Source organism: Theropithecus gelada, chromosome 3, assembly GCF_003255815.1.
Source record: "Theropithecus gelada isolate Dixy chromosome 3, Tgel_1.0, whole genome shotgun sequence".
Lineage (NCBI taxonomy): Eukaryota > Metazoa > Chordata > Mammalia > Primates > Cercopithecidae > Theropithecus > Theropithecus gelada.
The window spans coordinates 6,542,084-6,557,488 of NC_037670.1; the positions used below are offsets into that span (position 1 = coordinate 6,542,084).

The 15,405-nt window shown below is 40.4% G+C and overlaps 1 pseudogene across 1 annotated transcript; it reads left to right on the top strand.

Annotated features, from left to right (window-relative positions):
* The first annotated feature begins 12,717 nt into the window (after positions 1 to 12,717).
* On the top strand, positions 12,718 to 13,561 carry LOC112621512 (annotated as a pseudogene). The gene has a single exon (XR_003118741.1). The product of XR_003118741.1 is annotated as a 60S ribosomal protein L7 pseudogene (transcript).
* The last annotated feature ends 1,844 nt before the right edge of the window (positions 13,562 to 15,405 follow it).

Consider the following 15,405-nt stretch of genomic DNA (forward strand, 5'->3'; position numbering starts at 1 on the left):
GATTGTACATTCTCTCATATTGTTTCATGGAATTAATCTTACTCCTCAACTAGATGCTTAACTCCTTGATAACAGTGGCAGTGTCTGTTAGTCCACAAGTTTTTGTATCCTCCATCTGAGTCTAAGCCAGTATTAATCATGCTGGGAGTGTTCATTGGATATCAAAGCAATTTTGTAATAGTGAGAGGCTTCAGGTTGGCCACAGAGTTTGAGTGGCACTATTGGGAAAGACTTGAAGGTTTCCAGATAGACAAATGAGGGAAGCATGTTCTAGACAGAGGAAAAAGAATTTGCAAACATGTGGAGTGGTGGAAAGACATGGTGGGGTTGGGGTAACTCCAAGTGATTCTCCTTAATGAGACTTCAGTTGGCAGCTAGAAGAGTGGTTAGAAATGAGTTGGGAAGAGTAGACTGAGACCTGGTCTTCAAGAACTATGAGGCTATGTACATTAGTGTGGATGTTTCCAATCACAAGTGGGAGAAACCCAGTGCACCTGGCGGAAGTAAAATGGAGAAGTTATTTGCTTCCATAATCTAGAATGGCTGAGAGTAGCTAGAGATACCTGGATACTGGGACACCAAGACAGCAAAGCCTCCTTTTTTCTTTTTCTTTTTTTTTTTTTTTTTTTTTTTTTTGAGATGGAGTCTCACTCTTGTCACCCAGGCTGGAGTACAATGGCACAAACTTGGCTCACTTCAACCTCTGCCTCCCAAGCACAAGCGATTCTCCTGCCTCAGCCTCCTGAGTAACTGGGATTACAGGTGCCCACCACCGTGCCTGGCTAATTTTTTTGTTTTTTTTTGTTTTTGTTTTTGTTTTGTTTTGTTTTGTTTTGTATTTTTATTAGAGAAAGGGTTTCACCATGTTGGCCAGGCTGGTTCTCGAACTCCTGACCTCAGGTGATCCACCCACCTCAGCCTCCCAAAGTGCTGGGATTACAGGTGTGAACAACTGCACCCGGCCCACCAAAGCCTTCTTTCCATTTCATCTCATCTTTCTAATTTCATTACCATCAGAAGGAAGCAATGTCTCTCTTCTTAGACTCAGGTAAATGAATCCCAGGAAAGAAATGGACTGCCTCACCTTGGACCAGGGTCTTCTGCCTTTGACAATGACCAAGGGGCTGTTTGAGATGCAGTTTTTTGTTGCAGGAAAGGAGAAGTTCTTCAAATCAAAAAGAACCAAAAATGTGACTCATGCAGCGCCCTGATTTTGTATTTAGTGCAACTGATGATAAGTTTTGGCTTTCCTTCAATACCTTAAAAGGAAGATGTTCAGGGTCCTGAAATCTTAATGTTCCCTAGTGAGCCCAAATGGCTCCAGAGACCAATATTTGGCAAAGCTGAAGTGCCTCATTAAAGAAAAACTCTTCAGTTTCGAAATCTTTAAAACTAAAACCCATATGATGCTATTTTATAATTAGAATGTAATACTAGCATTTTGGGAGGCCAAGGCAGGTGAATCACCTGAGGTCAGGAGTTGAAGAACAACCTGGTCAACATGGTGAAACTCCATCTCTACTAAAAACACAAAAATTAGCCAGGCGTGGTGGCGGGCATCTGTAATCCCAGCTACTTGGCAGGCTGAGGCAGGAGAATCACTTGAATCGAGGAGGTGGAGGTTGCAGTGAGCCAAGATCGCGCCGCTGCACTCCAGCCTGGGCAACAGAGTGAAACTCTGTCTCAATAAATAAATTAATTAATTAAATAAAATAAAAACAGAATTAGAAGAACCATTTATCCTTCCAAAGTCTAGCTTAAATGTTGCCTCCTTCCAGAAGGCCCCAAAGCAATTCTCCTGCCCCGGTTCTTGCTATTTCTTTGGCCATAGGTTGGTTCTCCAGTCTTAGAAAGTTGAACAAGGGCAGAATCTGTTTTCTCTATTTCTTTGATCTCTCTCTGGCACCTAGCTTTATAGATGCTCATGGTTGCAAGGATGATTAAATGCCTCCCTTGAGAAAACACAAGATTGCATTCTTTAAAAATGCAAAGGAAGTATCTTGAGATATATATAAAAAAAATGTTGACAAGGAAAGTGCTGAAATCACTCTTTAATAATTAATATAGTATCGTAGGTTTGGAAAAAGCATTATAATATTCAAAGCTTTTTGACTGCCCTAATCTCATTTAGTCCCAATAACAATCTTGAGTGGAAAGCAGAGAAGCTGTTATCCACATTTTGTAGACGAGTCAGCATCGGAGAATAGTTTCGCATCTTGGAGATCATTTCATTCAATCACTTTTCTTTTTACATTTGACCCTGCTCAAAAGCCAATTAAATATCCGAAAGCATCACAGCTACCTGATGGCAAAACAAATGCAGGAATGAAGGTTTTCTATTCCCATGTCCAGGGTATGGCATCCCAGAACTCCACCTCCTTGGCAATGTCGCAAAGACTTTGCAGTCAATGCATAATGGAAGACCTTGGTCTCTGGCAGCGCAGAGGGGTATTGCAGAGGCAGGAGGAAGACAGTGGCAATGCAGCTGCCAGCTGCCGAGTTTAAAATAAAAATCAAAAATGAAATAAGGGAAGTGACAGCAGAGAACATAATGAAGTATATAAACCTGGATAAAGCAGTGCAATGGGTAATAAAAAGTGAAATAGGGTGGAGGGGGTGAGTGAATTGCAGTCACATATATCATGAATGCATTAAGCGAAGGAGACAGAGAGAGAGGCAGGGAGAGGGAGGTGTTCCATCTCTTGAAACTCATTAAAGGAGTCTCCGAGTGCTTTTGTAGGGGGTTCACTCACTCTCTGTGGCTTGGGGATTGGCTTGTTGGCATCTCTGCTGTTTTCACAAAGCTCTTTGTGGCCTCAGGATTGGGGCTAACACATGATTTCATGCTATGGTGCTAAGGGTTGTGTAGACCTTATTTGGTCTTCTTTTTTTTTTTTTTTTTTGAGACAGAGTTTTTGCTCTGTTGCTCAGGCTGGAGTGCAATGGTGCAATCTTGGTTCACTGCAACTTCTGCCTCCCAGGTTCAAGTGATTCTCCTGCCTCAGCCTCCCGAGTAGCTGGGATAACAGTTGCTCGATACCACGCCCGGCTAATTTTTGTATTTTTATTAGAGACGAGGTTTCATCATATTGGCCAGGCTGGTCTCGAACTCTTGACCTCAGGTGATCGGCCCACCTCGGCCTCCCAAAGTGCTAGGATTACAGGCATGAGCCATTGCGCCTGGATTTCCTTGGTCTTAAGGTTACTGACAATTTATCTATACCTCCCAAGGAGCCACCCACTCTGGGTGTACCTTGTGGTTGTACCAGTTAGGGAACCCCAGGCATTTCCTATGATATTAATGAGCAGTAGCACACTGGGTCTGAATTTCTCAGAGCCCTCAATTTTGGTACCACACAGAGTTCAACCAAAGAGTCATTTTTCAAGAGTTATTTTTAATGTGTGGTTTTTTTGGGGGGGGGTATGGAGGGTGGGGAATAATTTTTAACCAGAAGACAAAGAGCTTGCACATAAATCTTTCTAAGCAAACCCATGTAAAGTACTGATGCACTTTATAAGCTGTAAACTAGGTTTTTATTAGCCATTTATGAGCCATTTTTTATGATGCAAGTTTAATATTTAACTATAAAGTTCACAATGCACTTATAAAGACAGACAGACTCATTCACTTTATAATTCTTGACTTGGATGCCTGGCAAAAGCCAGTCGTACCATGTCATTTCAGCAAACTGGCACAGCTGGGACTTTGGAAACTGGTCTAGGATTAGGTCTGGGAATTGACAGGCACTGGGGTATGTTGTAGGCAGAAGTGGGAGAAGCGATCAAGAGCAGCCATAAAAATAAATGCACAAGCTGGGAGGTAATTTTTCTTCTGACTTTTCTGGAGTGTGGGGCCTTTATAGCCATTTAGGAAGGGAGTATTCTCTAGAGCAGCAATTCCTTTTTAGAGCAGCAGCAATATATTGCCATTTGATTTTGTGAAACCTACCTTCTTCCTCATAGATCGGCGTGGCTGGTATTGTTTATTCAATATGATGAAAATGAAGTTTGTTTTGAGGGTGCCATGCCATGTAACTAAAATTGTAAGAGATAACCAGGAGTGTGATCAGTTTAGGATTACAATGTCTATTTTCCCCAGGAAAGAAATCTTTGGCATATGGAAAGCGGATGGCCCTTAGAGGACCTCACGCAGAATACATACGTTATCAATGGGGGCTTCTTCTAATCACACGCCACACACTGTATTAAATCTCAAGGGTTCTTCTTTGCACCACATGTTTGGAGACTGGAATTTTTCTGGGAGGTGATGGAGCACATTTGAAGGGATCGAATGACTCAAAAGAACACCGAACAAATCAAGAGTCATAACAACAACTTTTGCTACTAGAAAACCATGCATTCTCCCTGGGTTCTAGAAGCATCCACGGTGGGCCCACAGGATACCTGGTGGCTCTTCCACTGTGGATGGTTTTATTCCATGAGTTTCCTCCCCTAGTATCTCTCTTGAGGCAAAGATTTCACATATTCCAGTACTCCTGAAATCTTAATTAATTACAGACAGTCTCTGAATTACTATGGTTTGTTTATGAGTTTTTTGTTTTTGTTTATTTGCTTTTTGTGATGAAGTCTTGCTCTGTCTCCAGGCTGGAGTGCAGTGGCACGATCTCAGCTCACTGCAACCTACGACTCCCGGGTTCAAGCAATTATTCTGCCTCAGCCTCCCGAGTAGCTGGGATTACAGGCATGTGCCACCACGCCCAGCTAATTTTTGTATTTTTAGTAGAGACAGAGTTTCACCATGTTGGCCAGGATGGTCTCGATCTCCTGACCTCATGATCTGCCCACCTCGGCCTCCTAAAGTGCTGGGATTACAGGCATGAGCCACCGTGCCCGACCTGTTTATGAGTTTTTGAGTCATGATGAATTTTATTAGGATGCAACCCCATTGTACATCAAAGAACATCTGTAATTAATTTGTTCCTTCTTGAGCCTGTATGATGTACCCGACTCTCTCTTAGGCAGTGGAGATATATTGGGCAACTTCAATTCTGTTTCTGTCACCAATTCCTGGAGACCCTCACCCATTTCAGATTAGACTCTGTCATACCCGGTGTCAGACTCCCTATTCAGCTCCATTTTCTCACTGAAACACTATCTGATTCAAGTAGTCACTTGTAGAAAAACACAGTTGTACCTGGTAGTATGTTCAGGCTTCTCGCAAAAGAAGGTCCCTAAACATTCTGGACTAGGGCTTATATTAGCTGCCTTCATCTATGTATACTAGTTGCCTTAATCTAAACTAATTGCCTTCATCTGTAGCACTATTCTCATCCTATGTTTTCTCTCTGGAGCCCCTGGAAACCCAAGCTTTCCAGACATCTATCATCTCTTGGTTCTTATCTCCATGTTACTCTGTACAACACATAATTCCCTCCTGTCATTTTCTGCTCTCCTAAGCCCACTCTCCCAAGCCTCCCAAATGTTTCTGAAGTGTGCTCTGGGACAAATGCTTAAGGGAGACTGTCCTCTTCTTGTTTTTGTTTGTTTGTTTTGTTTGTTTGTTTTCTGAGACAGGGTCTCACTCTGTTGCTCAGGCTGGAGTGCAGCAGCAGTGGCGTGATCACAGCTCACTGCAGCCTCAACCTCCTGGGCTCAAGGGATCCTCCCACCTCAGCCTTCCAAGTAGCTGGGACTACAAGCACGCAATACCACACTCAGCTAATTTTTAAAATTTTTTGTAGAGATGGGGTCTTGCTATGTTGTCCAGGCTGGTCTCAAACTCATGGGCTCAAGTGATCCTCCTGCCTCAGCCTCCTAAAGTGCTGGGATTACAGATGTGAGCCACTGTCCCTGGCCGAATGTGTCTTCTTTGCCCTCCTTTGCCACTTCTACACCATTTCTCCTGGGGAGCAACTGTAACTGGTCAGACTGCTTACAGGCACGATGCCTTTCCTTCCTCCCTATCATTCTTTCATGGTTGCTTTTTTTTGAGACAGGGTCTTGCTCCATTGCCCAGGCTAGAGTTGTGTGGCATGATCTCATAGCTCACTGCAGCCTCAAACTCCTGCGATCCTCCCACCTCTGCCCCCTGAGTAGCTTTGACTACAGATGCAGACCACCAGGTCTGGCTAATTTTTCCATTTTTTTTCTAGAGATGGGGTCTTGCTCTGTTGCCCACATCTTGAACTAGTCTTGAACTCCTGAACTCTAGCAATCCTCCTACCTCAGCCTCCTACAGTTTGTTCAGTTTTTGCTGATTAGTATCCCATGGTATGGATATAACACAGTATATTCACTTGTCGAAATATGTCTGAGTTTCCATTTTTCTGCAATAAATACCTTAAGAATGTCATTGTTGGGTCATGTGATAGTGGCATGTTTAGTTTGATAAGAAACTATTAATACCAAGCTAATGTTCAGGGTGGCTATACCATTTTATATTCCCACCAGCAGTATTTGAATGTCTAAGTTTCTCTGCATTCTTGCCAGCATTTGATGTTGTCACTATTTTTCATGTTAGCCACCAGTCACTGTGATGGATATATATATGAAAGCAGGCGTCCCCAACCCCTGGGCCGTGGACCTGAATTGGTCTGTGGCCTGTTAGGAACCGAGCTGCACAGTACGAGGTGAGTGGTGAGCACGTGAGGGGAGCTTCATCTATACTTACAGTCACTTCTGACCACTTGCATGACCACCTAAGCTCCACCCCATCAGAGCAGCAGCAGCATTAGATTCTGGTAGGAGCACGAACCCTATTGTGAACTGTGTATGTGAGGGATCTAGGTTGCACGCTCCTTATGACAACCTAATGCCTGATGATCTGTCACTGTCTCCCATCACCCCCAGATAGGACCATGTAGTTGCAGGAAAACAAGTTCAGGGCTCCCACTAATTCTATATTATGGTGAGTTGTAGAATTATTTCATTATTTGCTACTATGTAATAAAAATAGAAATAAAGTGCACAATAAATTTAATGCATTTGAATCATCCCGAAACCACTCCTGCCACTGGTCCATGGAAAAATTGTCTTCCACAAAACCAGTCCCTGGTGCCCAAAACGTTGGGGGCTGCTGTATTAATCAATCAATCTTTCTTTCTCTTTCTTTCTTTCTTTCTTTCTCTCTCTCTTTCTCTTTCTTTCTTTCTTTCTTTCTTTCTTTCTTTCTTTCTTTCTTTCTTTCTTTCTTTCTTTCTTTCTTTCTTTCTTTCTTTCTTTCTTTCTTTCTTTCCCCTTCCTTCCTTCCTTCCTTCCTTCCTTCCTTCCTTCCTTCCTTCCTTCTTTCCTTCCTTCCTTCCTTCCTTCCTTCCTTCCTTCCTTCCTTCCTTCCTTCCTTCCTTCCTTCCTTCCTTCCTTCCCTCCCTCCCTCACTCCCTCCCTCCTTCCATTTCTTTCTCTCTTTCTCTCTCTCTCTCATCTGAGTCTCACTCTATCCCCTGGGCTGGAGTACAGTGATGCAATCTCGGCTCACTGCAACCTCCGCCTCCCTGGGTTCAAGTGATTCTCCTGCCTCAACCTCCCAAGTAGCTGGGACTACAGTCATGTGCCACCATGCCCAGCTAATTTTTTGTGTTTTTAGTAGAAACAGGGTTTCCCATCTCAGCTTCCTAAAGTGTTGGGATTACAGGCATGAGCCACTGCACGCAGCCTGTATTAATATTTCATCATGATTTTGATGTGCATTTCCCTAATGGCTCATGATATTGAACATATTTTCATGTGCTTGTTTGCCATCTTTGGTGATATGTTCCTTCATATCTTTTGTCCATTTTCTAATGACATAGTTTGATTTGTTTTTATTGTTGAGTTTTGAGTTTTTTATTCTAGATATAAGTCCTTTGTCAGTTACATAGTTTGAAAATATTTTCTTCTAGTTTGTAGCTTTTCTTTATAGCCTCTTAAAGTTCTTGCTCAGAGTAAAAGGTTTTGAGAGTTCGATTTATTAATTTTTTTTTCTTTTATGAATTGTGCTTTCTGTGTCAAATCTAAGAACTCTTTGGCTAGTCCTAGATGCCTAAGATTTTCTCCTGTGTATTTTTTTTTTTTTTTTTTTGAGTTGGAGTTTCACTCTTGTTGCCCAGGCTGGGGTACAATGGCACCATCTCACTGCAACTTCCATCTCCTGGGTACGAGCGATTCTCCTGCCTCAGTCTCCCGTGTAGCTGGGATTACAGGTACCCACCACCACAGTCAGCTAATTTTTGTATTTTTAATAGAGATGGGGTTTCACCATGTTGGCCAGGCTGGTGTTGAACTCCTGACCTCAGGTGATTTGTCCACCTCAGACTCCCAAAGTATTGAGATTACAGGTGTGAGCCACCATGCCCGGCCTGTATTTTTAAAAAAATTTATAGTTTTACAGTGGACATTTAAGTCCATGATCCATTTTCAATAGAGTGGGATTTTTCAGTAATATATAATGAATGAGTAGTTACATGAAACAATGGTAGAATGATTTAGGAAGTATATTGCTTGAGAACCATTGTGTAACTAAACCCAACTTAGTAAGTTATACTTCAAAAATCGTATTTTCTTTTTACAGCAATAATCAGTGGAATTGGGTACATCAATCTTGGCTTTGACTTAAGATTTGGCTTCATGACTGTTGCTTGCAATAAACTTTAGTCATTTGAGCTTCTGCACTTATTCAGTATAAATCCTTTACAGAAAGAACTGTTCTCTTTGATAGGGAAAGCCTCACCAAACAATTTTTTAAAATATTTTAACATTAACATAAGGTCTGGGTAGTTATTTTTATAACAGGTGTTATTTGTAATCACAAAATCTTTCTACTTATTGCCATGAAATCCATCGTGCTGTAAGTAGAGTCCTCCTATTCATGATAGGGAAATTTTCCATAGGCCAGAAACATGGAACTTACCATTAATCCTATAGTTCCCACCTGAAAGATATGATAGAATCAAATTATATCCTAGGAAGATTGAAATGTAAAAATCAGACTTTGAGTTCAAAGTTTTTAATATCACCTTTTTCGACTCTCTGCCTTCAATGTTTGACTTCTCCTGATACAGACAAGGTGGAAAAGAAAATATCAAGACCCAGAATGGAAGCTGAACTTCTGTGAGGCTGTCCAGCGACTTTTCCAGATAGGTACCTCTGGTTACTATGCTTGCACCTCGTAGGTTTTGGAGATGGAGTTTCACTCTTGTCACCTAGGCTGGAGTGCAATGGCACGATCTCAGCTCACTGCAAACTCCACCTCCAGGGTTCAAGTGATTCTCCTGCCTCAGCCCCCTGAGTAGTTGGAATTACAGGTGCCCACCACCATGCTAGGCCAATTTTTTTTTTTATTTTTAGTAGAGTTGGGATTTCACCATGTTGACCAGGCTAGCCTCGAACTCCTGACCTCAGGTGATCCACCTGCCTCAGCCTTCGAAAGTGCTGGGATTACAGGTGTGAGCCACCGTGCCTGGCCAGTGGGTGCATCCTGTAGAATGTTAATGCAATGCTTCCCAAAAGTGGGATGTGCCACAAAGCCCATGAGCCACAATGTCTGACACATGTACTGGGTCCTACACTCAGGGCTGGGCTCTGAGGACTGAGAAATTTAGGAGAGATGAATCAAACAAAATAGCTGCCTTCAAGGGCATCAGAGGCTACGAAGGAAACAGATGTGTATACCCATCTCTGCAACACAAGAATTCACAAATTTTCATGATTACCATAGTCTGAATGATATACCGAATGCAATATACTTAAGAAATGTAAAAAAGTAGTGATGAATTCGATTCTTATAATTTCATTAAGAGTAAACTCTAGAGAAATTTTATCAATTCCCCAAACAATCCCTTTTGAGTTCCATTTGGTTTTTTAAGATAGCTTTATTGGAATTTAATTCATATATCATGCAATTTGCCAATTTCAAATGTACAACTCAGTGGTTTTAAAAATTATATTAAGTGTTGTATAACCATCATAAAAATCTATATTAGAACATATTCATAATGTACAAAATGAAACTACATACCTCTTCACTGTCATTCCTCATTTCCCCCCAACTCTCCTAGTCCCTGGAAACCATTAATCTACTTTCTGTTCCTATAGATTTGTTGATGTAGTTTGGATATTTTCCCTGCCCAAATCTCATGTTGAAATGTAATCTCCAATGCTGGCCTCGTGGGAGGTGTTGGATCATGGGGAGTGGATCCCGCATGGCTTGGTGCTGTCTTCCTGATAGTGAGTTCTAAAGAGATCTGGTCATTTAAAAGTATATGGCACCCCTCCGTCCACCCTACTCTCTCTCTTGCTCCTTCTCTAGCTATGTGATGTGCCTGTTGCCACTTCACTTTCCACCATGATTAAAAGCTCCCTGAGGCTTCACCATTAGCCAATTAAACCTTTTTTTTTTTTTTTTTTTTTTTTTCTCTTTATCTAGGCTGGAGTGCAGTAGCACAATCTCAGCTCACAGCAACCTCCGCCTCCCAGATTCAAGCAATTCTCCTGTCTCAGCCTCCTGAGTAGCTGGAATTACAGGCACACACCACTATGCCTGGCTAAGTTTTGTATTTTTAGTGGAGATGGGGTTTCACCATATTGCCCAGGCTAGTCTTGAACTCCTGACCTTGAGTGATCTGCCCACCTCAGCCTCCCAAAGTGCTGGGATTACAAGTGTGAGCCACCACGCCAGGCCTAAACTTCCTTTCTTGATAAATTACCCTGGTATTTCTTTATAGCAATGCAAGAACAGCCTAATACATTTGTCTATTCTGGAAGTGTCATACAGATGGAATCATACAATATGTGGTCTCTTGTGACTAACTTCGTTCGCTTAGTGTAATGTTTTCAAGGTGAATCCATCTTGTAATATTCATTGGTACTTAATTTTTATTTCCAAATAATATTTCATCGTATGACTGTGTCACATTTTATTTATCCATTCATCAGTTGATAGACATTTGGATTGTTTCCATTTTTTATCTGCTATGAATAATGCAACAGTGAACATTCATGTATAAGTTTTAGTGTAGATATATTTCTACTTTTTTTGAGATGGAGTCTTACTCTGTCATCCAGGCTAGAGTTCAGTGTCGCAATCTTGGCTCACTGCAACCTCCGCCTCCTGGGTTCAAGTGGTTCTCCTGCCTCGGCCTTCTGAGTAGCTGGGATTACAGGCGTGTGCCACCATGCCCAGCTAATTTTTGTATTTTTAGTAGAGACGGGGTTTCACCATGTTGGCCAGGCTGGTCTCGAACTCCTTACCTCAGATGATCTGCTCACCTTGGCCTCTGAAAATGCTAGGATAACAGGCGTGAGCCAACGCGCCCGACCTAGTGTAGATAGATTTCATGTTTTCATTTATCTTGGGTATATGTCTAGGAGTGGAATCACTGGGTCGTATGGTAACTATCCATAGCCATTTAAGGAACTGCTAGTCTTTCCATGGCAGCTGCATCCATTTACATTTCACCAGCAGCATGCGAGGTTTCCAATTTCACGACATCTTCACTGACTCATGTTGAAATCTGCTATTTGATTTATAGCCACCCTAGTGGATGGGGAGTAGTATATCATTGTGGCTTTTATTTGTGTTTCCCTGGTAGTGAATGATGTTGAGAATCTTTTCATGTGCTTTTTGACCATTTTATATCTTCTTTGGAGAAATGTCTGTCTATCAAGTTCTTTGCCCATTTTTAATTAAGCTATCTGTCTTTTTGTTATAAGGTGGTAGGAGTTCCTTATATATTCTAAATGCAAATTTCTCATCAGATATATGATTTGCAAATATGTAGGTTGTCTTTTCACTTTCTTGAATCTGTACATTGAAGCATGTAATTTTAATTTTGCTAATCTCCCAACTTGGGCCAGGCACAGTGGCTCATGCCTGTAATCCCAGCACTTTGGGAGGCTGAGGTGGGCAGAACATGTGAGATCAGGAGTTCAAGACTAGCCTGGCCAACATAGTGAAACCCTGTCTCTACTAAAAATACAAAAATTAGCAGAGCATGGTGTTGTGTGCCTGTAGTCCCAGCTCCTCGGGAGGCTGGAGCAGGAGAATCACCTGAACCCAGCAGGCAGAGGTTGCAGTGAGCTGAGACTGTTCCACTGCAATCCAGCTTGGGGTACAGAGTGAGACTGCATCTCAAAAAATATAAAAATAAAAATAAAAAATCTTCCACTTGGTTATGTTGCACGTTGTATAATTATTTTTCTACATTAGTAAATTCATTTTGTATAATAATTTTGTTGAGGAAGAGGATTTTATTTTTAGTCTAAGGTCCTCAGAGACATTGATCTGCACTTTTCCTTTTTTGTACTTTCTTTGTCTGGCTTTGGTCAGGGTAACAGTGGTCTCCTAGAATGAATTAGGAGGGATTCCCTCCTCTCCCATTTTTTGAAAAAGTTTGTGAAGACTTGGTATTAATTTTTCTCTAAACATTTGGTAGAATTCCAAGTGAAGCCATATAGTTCTGGACTTCTTTGTAGGAAGTTGTTTGATAACTAAGTTCTCTTCCTCTGTTATAAGACTATTCAGATTTTTAATTTCCTCTTGAGTCAGTTTTGGTAGTTTGTGTCTTTTTATAACTTTTTCTATCTCACCTTGGTTATCTAATTTGTTGGCATACACTTGTTTATGGTATTTCCTTATAATCATTTTTATTTCTGTAAGGTCAGTAATAATGTCCCCTCTTTCATTCCTGATTTTAGTAGTTTGCGTCTTCTCTCATTTTTCTTGGTCAGTCTATCTGAAGGTCTTTCAATTTTGTTGATCTTTTAAAGAAATAACTTCTGGGGCTCTTTTTCCCGCTGGAACCATGGAGGGTGCAGAAGAGAAGAAGAAGAAGGTTCCTTCTGTGCCAGAAACCCTTAAGAAAAAGCGAAGGAATTTCGCAGAGCTGAAGATCAAGTGCCTGAGAAAGAAGTTTGCCCAAAAGATGCTTCGAAAGGCAAGGAGGAAGCTTATCTATGAAAAAGCGAAGCACTATCACAAGGAATATAGGCAGATGTACAGAACTGAAATTCGAATGGCGAGGATGGCAAGAAAAGCTGGCAACTTCTATGTACCTGCTGAACCCAAATTGGCGTTTGTCATCAGGATCAGAGGTATCAATGGCATGAGCCCAAAGGTCCGAAAGGTATTGCAGCTTCTTCGCCTTCGTCAAATCTTCAATGGAACCTTTGTGAAGCTCAACAAGGCTTCGATTAACATGCTGAGGATTGTAGAGCCATATATTACATGGGGGGTACCCCAATCTGAAGTTAGTAAATGAGCTAATCTACAAGCGTGGTTATGGCAAAATCAATAAGAAGTGAATGGCTTTGACAGATAAGGTTTTGATTGCTCAATCTCTTGGTAAATATGGCATCATCTGCATGGAGGATCTGATTCATGAGATCTATACTGTTGGAAAACGCTTCAAAGAGGCAAAAAACTTCCTGTGGCCCTTCAAATTACCTTCTCCATGAGGTGGAATGAAGAAAAAGACCACCTATTTTGTAGAAGGTGGAGATGCTGGCAACAGGGAGGACCAGATCTACAGGCTTGTTAGAAGAATGAACTAAGGTGTCTACCATGATTATTTTTCGAGTCTCATCAGCTTAATAAACAGTACCTGCTCTCAAAATGAAAAAAAAAAAACGAAAGAAAGAAAGAAAGAAAGAAAGAAAGAAAGAAAGAAAGAAAGAAAGAACGAACTAACTTCTGGGTTTTTTTTTTCTCTATTTTCTATTCTTCATTTTTAAAACTTTTATTCTAATTCTTATTATTTTCTTCTTTCTGCTTGCTATGAACCCAAAGCAAGTGTACATAGTGTATTCTTTTCCTGTCCAGTGCCTTAAGTTGAAAATTTAAATTATTGACTTGAGATCTCTCTTCTATTTTAATGTAGTCATTTATAGCTATACATTTTCCTCTAATTAAGCAGTGCTTTGGCTTCATCCAATAAATGTTGATACTTCTGTTTTCATTTTCATTCATCTTAAAGTATTCTCTAATTTCCCTTGTGATTTCTTCTTTGACCCATTGATTATTTAGGAGAGTGCTGCTTAATTTCCATGTTATTTGTTAATTTCCCAAATTTATTTCTGTTATTAATTTCTAATTCAATTGTAATTAGAGAAGACACCTTGTACAATTTCAATCCTCTTAAATTTATTGAAGCTTGATTTATGGTGTAGCATAAGGTTTATCCTCAAGAACGTTCCATGTGCACTTGAGAAAAATGTGTAATCTGCTGTTGTTGGCTGAGTATTGTTTATCTGTCTGCCAGGTCTGGTTTATTTACAGTGTCTTCAAATCTTCTATTTCCTTGTTGATCTTCTGCTTAGTTGTTCTCTCCATTACTGAAAATGAAAATATTGATGTCTTTAAATTTCATTGTTGCATTCTCTGTCTTTCTCTTCAATTCTGTCATTTTTTTTTTTTTTTTGCTTGATATATTTTGGGGCTTTGTTGTTAAATGCATATGTGTTTATAATATTTATATCTTCCTAATGGATTGATCATTTTTTAATTACAAAATGTCCCTTTTCATCTCTAGTAACATTTGTAAAAAGTCTATGTTGTCTAATATTAGAAACCTACTCCAGCTTTTTTGTGGTTGCTGTTTGCGTGATATACATTTTCCCATTCTTTTACTTTCAAACTATGTGTATCTTTGGATTTAAATTATTTCATCTATAAGGAACATATAGTTGAATGTTGTTTGTTTACCCAGTCTGACAATAGCTGACTTTAGTTTGGATTGGTTAATTAAGTCATGTTTAATGTTACTGTTTTTTTGGAGACAGGGTCTCATTCTGTCACCCAGGATGGAATTCAGTGGTGCAATCATGGCTCACTGCTGCCTCGTCTTCCCAGGCTCAAGCAATTCTCCCATGTCAGCCTCCCAAGTGTCTAGGACTACAGGGTATGTGCCATCATGTCTGGCTAATTTTTAATTTTATTTTTGTCAAGACAGGGTTTTGCCATGTTGCCCAGGCTGGTGTCAAACTCCTGGACTCAAGTGATCCTCCCATATCAGCCTCCAAAAGTGCTGAGATTATAGGCATGGGCCACCACACCCAGCCTAATGTTATTATTGACATAGTTGGACTTATGTCTGCCACTATAGTTTTTGCTTGCTATATGTCTCAGATTTCTTTTTTGTTCTTCTGTTCCTTCTTTACTCCTTTTATTTGCATTACGTGAATATTTTCAGTATAACATTTAATTCCCTCAGTAATTTTTTTATTATTTTTTGAATTATTTTCTTATTTCTTAGTGGTTGCTCTAGGTCTAATAGTAACTCTAATATAGAGTTAAATTATCAGAATCAAATTCAGATTTATACTAACAATGTTATTGATATACAGAAATGTTACTCCTCTGTAACTCTGTTCTCCTCTTTTTATTATTGTTGTTTTATGTACATGATGCATTGCTATCGTTATTGCTTTATATAGTGTTATTTCTTCTAATGATGTGGAGAGAAGGAGCAAAAC